Source organism: Papaver somniferum, chromosome 4 (assembly GCF_003573695.1).
Source record: "Papaver somniferum cultivar HN1 chromosome 4, ASM357369v1, whole genome shotgun sequence".
In the NCBI taxonomy this organism is placed as follows: Eukaryota; Viridiplantae; Streptophyta; class Magnoliopsida; order Ranunculales; family Papaveraceae; genus Papaver; species Papaver somniferum.
The window spans coordinates 54,506,349-54,517,099 of record NC_039361.1 but is presented as its reverse complement, the minus strand read 5'-3'; positions in this window follow the sequence as shown (position 1 = coordinate 54,517,099).

Below are 10,751 nucleotides of genomic sequence, written 5' to 3'. Positions count from 1 at the left end.
AAAGGAAAGATGCAACTTAATGTTTTGGTGTATGTGGATGATTTGATTGTTTCAGGAAATAATATAGTGGAGCTTAATAAATTTAAAACATATTTGGGACAGTGTTTCAAGATGAAAGATTTGGGAAAATTGAAATATTTTCTGGGCTTGGAGATAGCTCGCAGTAAGCAAGGCATTTATGTTTGTCAACGGAAATATGCATTGGACATTATTATGGAGACGGGGTTATTAGGAGCAAAACCAGCAGAGTTTTCCAATGGAAACTAATCATCGTCTAGCTTTAGGAACAGGGCCGTTGCTGAGTGATGCAGAAAAGTATCGACGACTGATAGGAAGATTGATTTATCTGGCTGTGACTAGACCAGATCTAGCTTATTCTGTGCATATTTTATCACAGTTTATGCAACATCCAAGACAAGAACATTGGGAAGCTGCACTTCGGGTGGTTAGTATATACAGAGAAGTATGATGAAAATGGGAATTTGGTTCGTTTAAAAGCAAGATTGGTGATCTTTGGAAATCATCAAGTAGAAGGCTTAGATTACAAAGAGACTTTTACACCTGTAGCAAAAATGACAACAGTGCGCACTTTTCTAGCTGTTGCAGCTGTTAAAAATTGGGAAGTAACATCAGATGGATGTATACAATGCGTTTCTACATGGAGATTTGGAGGAAGAGGTGTATATGAAAATACCACCCGGATTTGCGAAAGGTAATCCTAATATGGTATGTAAAATGAAGAAATCGTTGTATGGTTTGAAACAGGCTCCACGTTGTTGGTTTGCAAAACTATCAACAGCTTTGAAGAATTATGGTTTTCGGCAATCTTATTCAGACTATTCTCTTTTCACTATGATCAAAAGAAAGATGCAACTTAATATTTTGGTGTATGTGGATGATTTGATTGTTGCAGGAAATAATATAGTGGAGCTTAATAAATTTAAAACATATTTGGGGCAGTGTTTCAAGATGAAAGATTTGGGAAAATTGAAATATTTTCTGGGCTTGGAGATAGCTCGCAGTAAGCAAGGCATTTATGTTTGTCAACGGAAATATGCATTGGACATTATTATGGAGACGGGGTTATTAGGAGCAAAACCAGCAGAGTTTCCAATGGAAACTAATCATCGTCTATCTTTAGCAACAGGGTCGTTGCTGAGTGATGCAGAAAAGTATCGACGACTGATAGGAAGATTGATTTATCTGGCTGTGACTAGACCGGATCTAGCTTATTCTGTGCATATTTTATCACAGTTTATGCGACATCCAAGACAAGAACATTGGGAAGCTGCACTTCGGGTGGTTAGATATTTGAAAAAAAATCCTGGGCAAGGAATTCTGTTGCGCTCTGATAGTAGTCTAAGTTTAAAAGGCTGGTGTGATTCAGATTGGGCAAGCTGTCCTTTGACTAGACGATCATTGACAGGATGGTTTGTGCTTCTTGGAGATTCACCAGTGTCCTGGAAGACCAAAAATCAGTACACAGTTTCTCGGAGTTCAGCTGAAGCAGAATACAGATCTATGGCTGCAGTTACTTGTGAATTGAAGTGGTTGAAGCAATTACTAGGTGATTTGGGAGTTTGTCATACACAGGGAATGAGTCTTCTTTGTGATAGTCAGTCGGCATTGTATATTGCTCAGAATCCCGTTTTTCACGAAAGAACTAAACATATAGAGGTGGATTGTCATCTCATCAGGGATGCGATAGTACAGAAAATCATTTCTCCCTCTTATACGCCTACGGAGTTGCAATTGGCGGATATCTTCACAAAATCATTAGGCCGAGTTCAGTTTCAAGGTCTTTTGTCCAAGATGGGCATTTGTGACCTGCATGCTCCGTCTTGAGGGGGGTATTAAGGAAAGTGATATATTAGGAAATGCCGTAATACTTTCCAAGACCGTAGTGGTCAGTCTATGGAAAGTATTGTTCATGTAAGTCACGGATTTGAGACCGATAAGGTAAGTAATATATTAGGAAAGAATTGTTCATGTAAGTCACGAATTTGAGACCCATAAGGAAAGTCTCAAATTCGTGACTTAGGAAGGTTTAAGATTAGGAAGGTTTGCTCTTCAAGTTTGAGTCATGTATAAATATCTAAAGTATTCTATGAATAAGATTAAGAAAGGGATTTACCAAAGTTTTAACAATCATGTATATTGCTTGGTGATCGAGATGGTTTTAAAGGCAAATTTATGTTACTTGTAGCTACCAAGGATAATGGTCCTAAGTCCATAAATAAATGCCCTCAAGAGACTTGCACTCACCATCCATTATATCCTAACTAGATATGCACGTTTTGTAGATAGATAGAACTATAGAAGTGCATGGATACGTCATTCGTTCGTGTAACTAGCATTCATTGAATACCCAGAAATTTTAAGTATTATCCCTACATAGTAAAAAAAAAGAATTTTTTTTTTTTGTATAATCCCATGAATGTATCTCTTTTGATTTGGGATTTATTTCATTCTCATTTTTTTAAAAGATTATATCTTTAATTGAAACATTTATAAAGAAAATTTAAAATTTAAAGCAAATAAATATTTACAAAGGAACAACCACAATTTTATATTTAAAATGAATTATCCAGACTACACTGATTTAAAAGGATTTTAATTTTCAATCAGAGAGCTTAATAATTTTATAAATAACTGATGAAAATTCTTGTTGGTTCTGATTTTACTCTTTCTGAACATGAGAATCATTAGAAAATAGACTCATCTCAAATGACCGGTATGGGCTAAAGGGATAGACAAATAAAACTTGTCTCGGTAACATCTTATATGTCGTCGATACCTATTTTTTAGGTTTTTGTCCCATCTCTACCCTACGTTAATACTATCAAATCCTCCGTTTTCAAGTTTAATTTTTTACTTGTATTATATTTGTACCAAAAAAGGGAAACTAAACATATTTATCACCAAAACTCCAAATTCCCATTAATTAAAAGCATTACTACGATGACTTCCTTAAATAAAAAAGTTTGAAGGCAATCGAGTGAAATTGGGTATTATCATTAGAAAAATATCAATTGGCAATGGAAATGATATCAATGTTACATAAAATAAATGGATTCCAGGAGAAAGTGAAAATGACTTCAACATCAGAAAGAGTCAAGACAATACCAACACGACAATGACTGAGTTGATAGATGGAGATACTGGAAAACTGGAATATTCAAAAGTTGCATCAACGTCTCAGCTAATCTCAAGTTCAGAAAACTATAGACATAAGACCCTATATTGGAGCTCAAGATGAAATTAAATGGCCTCTTACAAAGACTAGTCATTTTTATTTGAGATTAACATACAATTATGGAATATAATTATGGCACCTAAAAACTCCATATAATTGTTAATTATTTCTATGGAAAATATCTCATGACATTGTGCCAGTTATGAAGTTCAAATTGAGTCTTTTATCCGCAAAAAAACAAGACATGGAGGAAGAAACAACCACACACATGTTGGTTACTAGCCCATATGCTCAAGAAGTCTAGAGTTATGTTGACAATAATATTCTAATAGCGCGTTTGGATGCCAGAAGCAGAAGTAGGAAGCAAAAACATTTTGTTTCACAAAAAAATGACTTTTCTGTTTCTAAAAGTCGTTCTGAAATTTCACACCCAAACTAATTTCTTGCTTTTTAATTTCTAAAAGTCGAAAAGCTACTTCTTGATGTGTATCCAAACGCGCTATAAGCGATATAAGACATATTGACAACATCCAGCAGTGGATGAGAACTTGGATCAGAAGGAGAAGAAATATTATCTTTCTGGAGTCCACATAAGATCAATCTTATTGTAGTCACAATATGGTTCATTTGAGAGTCTAGGTGTGAGATGATTTTTGAAGATATCTGCAAGCCGCCTAGGAAATTATATTATAAATTCATGAACTACGTACTGCAACAACTCTAATATTTATATAATTCTGATGATAACATTAGGAATAAAATGAAAAATGTCAAATATAATAACAAAACTAGAAATAGTACTTTGACCAAACCTCCTCTTCACCGAGTTAAAAAATAAATTAATATTTCTTTTGTTAAATGTAATTATATTGTAGGTTTATCAAGTTCTGCTGCAGACCAATGATAGTGATAACATGTCAATTGTGCATAGTGTGAATGAAAATGTTAATTCAATCAACCGGAAAAATCAAGGTATTTTCCACAAAGTAAGGGATAAAACTAGAAGTTTTAGGAGTCTGAGAATCAGTTTTAGACATATAAATGCATATAAAGCAGTTTGTAAGCTTCTAACATTGCTAGAATAACCAGAACTTTTAGAGAGTTGGGTTTATATATTCCTATTGGTATGGCCGCTCAGATTCAGTTGGACCCAGAATTTTTTAGTTTGTTTGTTGATGGTCATTACTTTTTTTTTGTGGTTGGGGCCTCCTCCGGGTCTTTGTCTTTTGCTTAATGAAAAGAGGGATTTACTGTTTAGTCCAGAAAATCCGACCCGGATTACTGGCTAGTCCAGCGCCAAAAAATATTTACTCCATAGTCCAATTTTTTTTTGAAAAAAGTAAAATTACTCTACTAACCCTGGTATATAACATTACGAGATACTAGTTACTACTAGTATACTAGTAATAATTAGTAGTAACTAGTATGTAGTATGTAGTAATAACATTATGTAGTATGTAATATACTAGTAGTAACTAGTATGTAGTAATAACATATGTAGTATACTAGTAGTAACTAGTATACTAGTAGTAATATGTTATGTATTGATACTACATGTCAATATGTAGTATATTATGTGATATGTAGTATGTTTGATATGTAATATGTTATATATTGATACTACATATTGATATGTAGTATGTTTGATATGTAGTATGTTATATATTGATACTACATATGTTATGTATTGATACTACATATCAAAAAAAATTGTTATGTATTGATACTACATATTTTACTACTAGTACTAGTTACTACCAGTTTACTAGTATACTATACTATAGTAGTATACTAGTACACTAGTTTAGTATAGTAAAGTAGTTACATAATTTACTAGTAACAATAAAATATTTTTAGTATGTTTGATATGTAGTATGTTATATATTGATACTACATATTGATATGTAGTATGTTATGTATTGATACTACATATCAACAAAAATTGTTATGTATTGATACTACATATTTTACTACTAGTACTAGTTACTACTAGTTTACTAGTATACTATACTATAGTAGTATACTAGTTTAGTATAGTAAAGTAGTTACATAATTTACTAGTAACAATAAGATATTTTTGTTACTACTAGTACATTACATATTAATATGCAGTATCACCGTATTGATACTACTAGTAACATTTACATGTGTTGATACTAATTAGACCTGGAAGGGTGTTTTAGGAATTTATAAAATACACTTTATAGTCTCCACGAAGTTTTTGGACTAGAGAGTAAATACTCTAGTCCAGAAAAGTAAATCTTTTTCACGGGTGGACTAGCCATTAACTGGGTCTGCTAGAACTGGACTAGCCAGTAATTCCTACTAAAATCTAGTTTTTCTCTCTCTAAAAAAAAAAAAAGTGAAAATACATGGTCAAGTAATTCACTCAAATGGTATTTACCTTATTGACCCTCCCATCTTTAGCAATCACCAGTGAAACTATTGGATCAGTAACTTCGGAGAAATTTTGTTACTCTATAGTCTATAGTGGTTGTTAGAAACAACACTTTTCGATTATAAGAAAAGGAAAAAGAAAGATGGATCCAAATGAGAAGGATTTCATTACCAAGGTATAGACTGAAATGTAAGTATAAGACAAGAAAGAAGAAATTAAAATGGATAAAATGATGGTCAGTGTTGTCTATTCGAATCCACCAAAAAGCAGAAGAGAGACGAGAAGTGTAGGATAGCCGAGAGATGTGAACGTGTGAAGGTTGTAGAGTGTTTATGTGTTTGGTTGGTGTGTAAAAAGTTGTGGGTAATGTTCTCCACTGGCTAATGTTTGGTCGGCCACTACAATAACAAAATTTTGTGGAGACTGCTGCCCACACCTTCCAGACGTACCGAAGAGAGGGATTGGATTCTCTGCGTTTCCATTCCTCCTTCTCTACGTTTCTTTTTAATTCTTGAACATCTTTTATCTTTCGAGTTGAGTTCGGCGAGAGTGCCTAAATTGTATATCGAGCACTAAGCGGGAAAATGTTTTCGTATGTGGGCGACAGAACTTTAACTCAAAGCCTCTTATATTAATTGATTTTCTCGCTTTGGACAAAAAAAATTGTTCGATGTGATTGTCTTTTGATTATATTTAAACAATCAACACGATCTGATAGCCTAATAATTGAAAGAAAGACACAGAACAAGAAATCAGTGGTTATTGGAATCACACTTGGACTCCTAATACCTTTTCCTTTCTTTTTGAAGCATAATTTAGACTCATAAGTCATAATACAACCATAAAGCAAAACCAAAGCGCGATATGACATTCACCCTAAGAGCACGATTAAAGCGTAAAATTGCAGCTGAAAGTCCTAACAGGCAAACAATGAAGTTGGACATTGCAGACTTGTAGTAGAAATGATACGAGTCGTACGACATTCGCATTTGTATATTGGACCTAGAATCACCAAGAATCCAATACACCCTAAGTGCTTGATAGTTTGACACCCTTCCATGGCAGTTGTACAAGCCCAAGAAACAGTAAACCAGCCAACCAAAAGCCCATAAGAAGAAATGCCCCATAGCAACCCAATCCAGAAGGAAGCAATTTTGTAGGGATTTTTTTTTTTTTTGAAAAGTCTACTTGGGTTATTACCATGTGAAAACTACAGGGAGACTCATTCTTATACATTTTCCTACTGTGAAACCCACCCTCACAAAATCTCACGGGCGCACCCAAAAGCAGCCAACAAATTATTTGCAGGCCCAGAGTTTTCAAAATTCGTTTATTTTCTTTTTTATTTCCCAGTTTAGCCTCACTTTCAGTTTCAGTATATCCTGTTTATTTTCGAGAGATTGATTATCGAGAGAGATTACCGAGAGAGATTCAATTTACTCAGCAAAGCTTTAGCCTCACTTGTCCTTGATTACCGAGAGAAATTCAATTTACTCAGCAAAGCTTCAGGTTCGTTCGTTTTTATTCCAATCTTTGATTCTGATTTTTGTTTAATCTTGATTCGATTCTATGTTTTAGTTTCTGTAAGATTAGGATCTATTATTTTATGTTTTCGAAGCTTAATTTAGTTTTTCGAATCGTTTTTTAGATCTTTTAAGCTTGTTTTTGAATTTTTGTTTATTTTCTAGGTTTTGAATTTGTTAACATCAATGTAGATCTTTTCGATTAAATTTTTTTGTTTCGATTTCATGTTCCGATGTTGACATACCAATTTACTAGGTTTTGCTTCTGTTCTGTTGGATTTTTTATTTGATTTGTTTTTCCATTCTTATTTTTGATCTGTTATCTGTTATTGATTTTGATATCCTGTTGATTTCTCATCTGATTATGGTTAATGTAGATTGTTTGTTGTTGTTGATTTGATCTTTTAATTTTGAGTAAGAATTTTTGTGAAGCAATATGCAGGATAGATATGTTTGGTTTTTTCTCTTTTGTGTTTTGCAGGGTGAAAATGCTTGTTGGTAGTGCACTAGCTGTAATTCACTACTTCAGTGAATTCTTAGCACATCCTGTTGATGTCAACACAACTTTGGAGTCTTTGAAGACAACCGTTTGCCAGAAATGGACTCGTTTATTACCGCATCATGTCAGATTTTCTTTTAATGATGGAAGCAAGTTTGTGCGAGTTGATTCTGATATTCTGCTTCAATGTTTTGTATCTCGTTGCCACTGTAAAGGTCAGAAGAGCTTTGATTTACTTGTCGAAGTTGGTTGTAATTCTTCCAGAAGTCGTAGTAGAGCTTCAAGTAGTCGTGTAATAGAACCTGAACCCGAACAAGCTATGGTGAATTTCCTTGAAGATGGTTCTGTGCCTGTTAACAAGGTTCTTAGGACTGAAGGTTGGGATAAATTACTTGGTGAAGTTGGTAAAGTGTTTTTGGAGGTGTAGTAGAGGTACGTATCGTAGTGAAGAAATACGAGTTAAAAGCTGGGCGTGTTCTTGTATATAAGAAGAATGAACCTAGCAGGTTCTATGCAAAATGCTCAAAAGAAAATTGCCCTTGGGAGTATAAGATTTGTGCTGTTGATGTTGAAAACAGGATGCTTAAGGTTAAGAAATATGAGAGCAGTCATACCTGTGGTGTTGGAACTGAAAGGCTTTTCCACAGGCTCAGCAGTAAATTTGTTTCTAGTCTGATCAAGGATGAAATCCGAAGTGATCCGAGTTTCAAAGCATCTGATTTGGAAAAGTTTTTCAAAACTAGCTACGGGATCAATGTGAAATACTACCAAGATTACAACGGAAGAGAGAAAGTGTATGAGGATATATTTGGTGATGAAGCCATGTCGTATTCGCATCTTTCATGGTATGTAGATTCCATTCGCAGCACAAATCCTGGGAGTTGGATTGATTTTCAAGTTCAAACGGATGAACATGAAGCGAACGAGGATAGTTCAGATGAATTAGAAGATGAGGCACCTTCAAATAAGTTTGTGCGTCTTTTTATTTCTTTCAAGGCATGCATCCATGGTTACCGTTACCTTCGCCCCATGGTTTATGTCGATGCTACCTTTCTTACAGGGACATATAGAGGATGCCTCATGGCTGCAACCGCTATCAATGCTGAAAATGGTAATTTTTCTGATAATGCATCCTTTTTATATATGTGCATAATGTCTCATGCATTATTTATTTTTGCTTCATAATATCTTATGCATTATTGTTTTCACTTTTCTGGTTATGCATCATTTCTGTTTTATATGCATAAGACATTATACATTTTTTGTTTTAGGTGCATAGTGTCTTATGCATTATGGTTTTCACTTATTGATTTTATGCATCCTTTTTTATGCACATGCATAATGTCTTATGCATCATTTAGTTTAGATGCATAAGACATTATGCATTATGTGTTTTCACTTTTCTGGTTATGCATCATTTCTGTTTTAGATGCATAATGTCTAATGCATTGTTTAGTTTAGATGCATAATGTCTTATGCATTGTTTAGTTTAGATGCATAATGTCTTATGCATTATGGTTTTCACTTATTGATTTTATGCATCCTTTTTATGCACATGCATAATGTCTAATGCATCATTTAGTTTAGATGCATAAGACATTATGCATTATTTGTTTTCACTTTTCTGGTTATGCATCATTTCTGTTTTAGATGCATAATGTCTTATGCAGTGTTTAGTTTAGATGCATAATGTCTTATGCATTGTTTAATTTAGATGCATGAGCCATTATGCATTTTTTTAGCTGCACATACTTCATGTAGACGTTGGCTTGAATTTATATTTTTTTTTTCTGTGCAGGCTTCTTCCCACTAGCCATGGCCCTGGTACCTGGTGAAGATAATGATAACTGGGAATGGTTCATGAGGAATTTGAGTAATGTTCTTGATCATGATCAAAGGCCAATCACATTTTTATCTGATCGTGCAGAAGGATTAAAGAGAGCGATTCCATTTTACTTTCCTGGAGCCTTCCATAGTTTCTGCTATTATCATCTTAAGATGAACTTACCTATTAATGCATCTGACGAAAGGTATGGTGCAGTTATTGATTCATTTCAAGCTGCTGCTTATGCTCTTAGTCGCGAAGGTTTCCAAACTGCCATCACTACTATTAGGGGTCTTGGTTGTGGTTGGGTTGCCGACTATATTGAAGATATTCCTCCAAAGAAGTGGTTAAATGTCTTTTTCCAGGGTTGTAGGTATGGTAGGACATCTTCTACTCTTGCTGAATCCTTCAATAGTTGGATGAAGGTACACAAGAAGCTCCCTGCAAATGCTCTTCTGGATCAGATAAGGAAGGATGTGATGAGTATGATGTCAGAAAGGCGGAATACGGGTAATAGTTTCATAACAATTCTCACACCGAAGAATGAAAATAAGATGAAGGCTCTTATTGATGGGGGTTTAACCTGGCTGGTTATACAGTCCGATACTCATGTTTATGAAGTGGAAGGAGGGGACAGTTCTCATAGTGTTAACCTTGTGGCAAGGACATGTACCTGTCAGAGGTGGCGCGTCTATGGGTTTCCATGTGTGCATGCTTTCGCATCGATAACAATGTCTGGTTCTAATCCATATGATTTTGTTGAACCTTATTTCACTACTTCATACTTCAATAATGCCTACAGTCATGCAATTCATCCTATTCCGAACTATAACAGGCCTGAAGTTTATGAAGGTAATGATATTATCGATGTACCTGATGTTAGGAGGCCGCCAGGGAGACCACAAGCTAATAGGCATTTGAGAAGATATGAGAAGCCGCCCAGGAGAGCTATTCGCTGTGGTAATTGTTTTGAGCTTGGTCATCATAACAAGCAAACATGTACGAATCCTACCTGTTACAAGAAGCCGCCGAAGCAGCCTAAGGGAAGTTAAAGAAGAGCAATTATCTTGTTTGTTTCTTCAGACTATTACTTTTATGTTTGAACCTTATTCATTTTTATTTCATTAGTTTCTGTATTAGTTTTTATGAACAAGTACTTTTTCTGTACTTAGTTTCTTTTTTGTATTGGTTTTATGAAAAATACTTTTTTTTTTCACTGTGTGTTTTTCTGCTTCTATCAGATAATGTTTTCATTTTTATTCTTAAATGCATAATGGATTATGCTTTAGTTTTTGATGATGCATAACTTG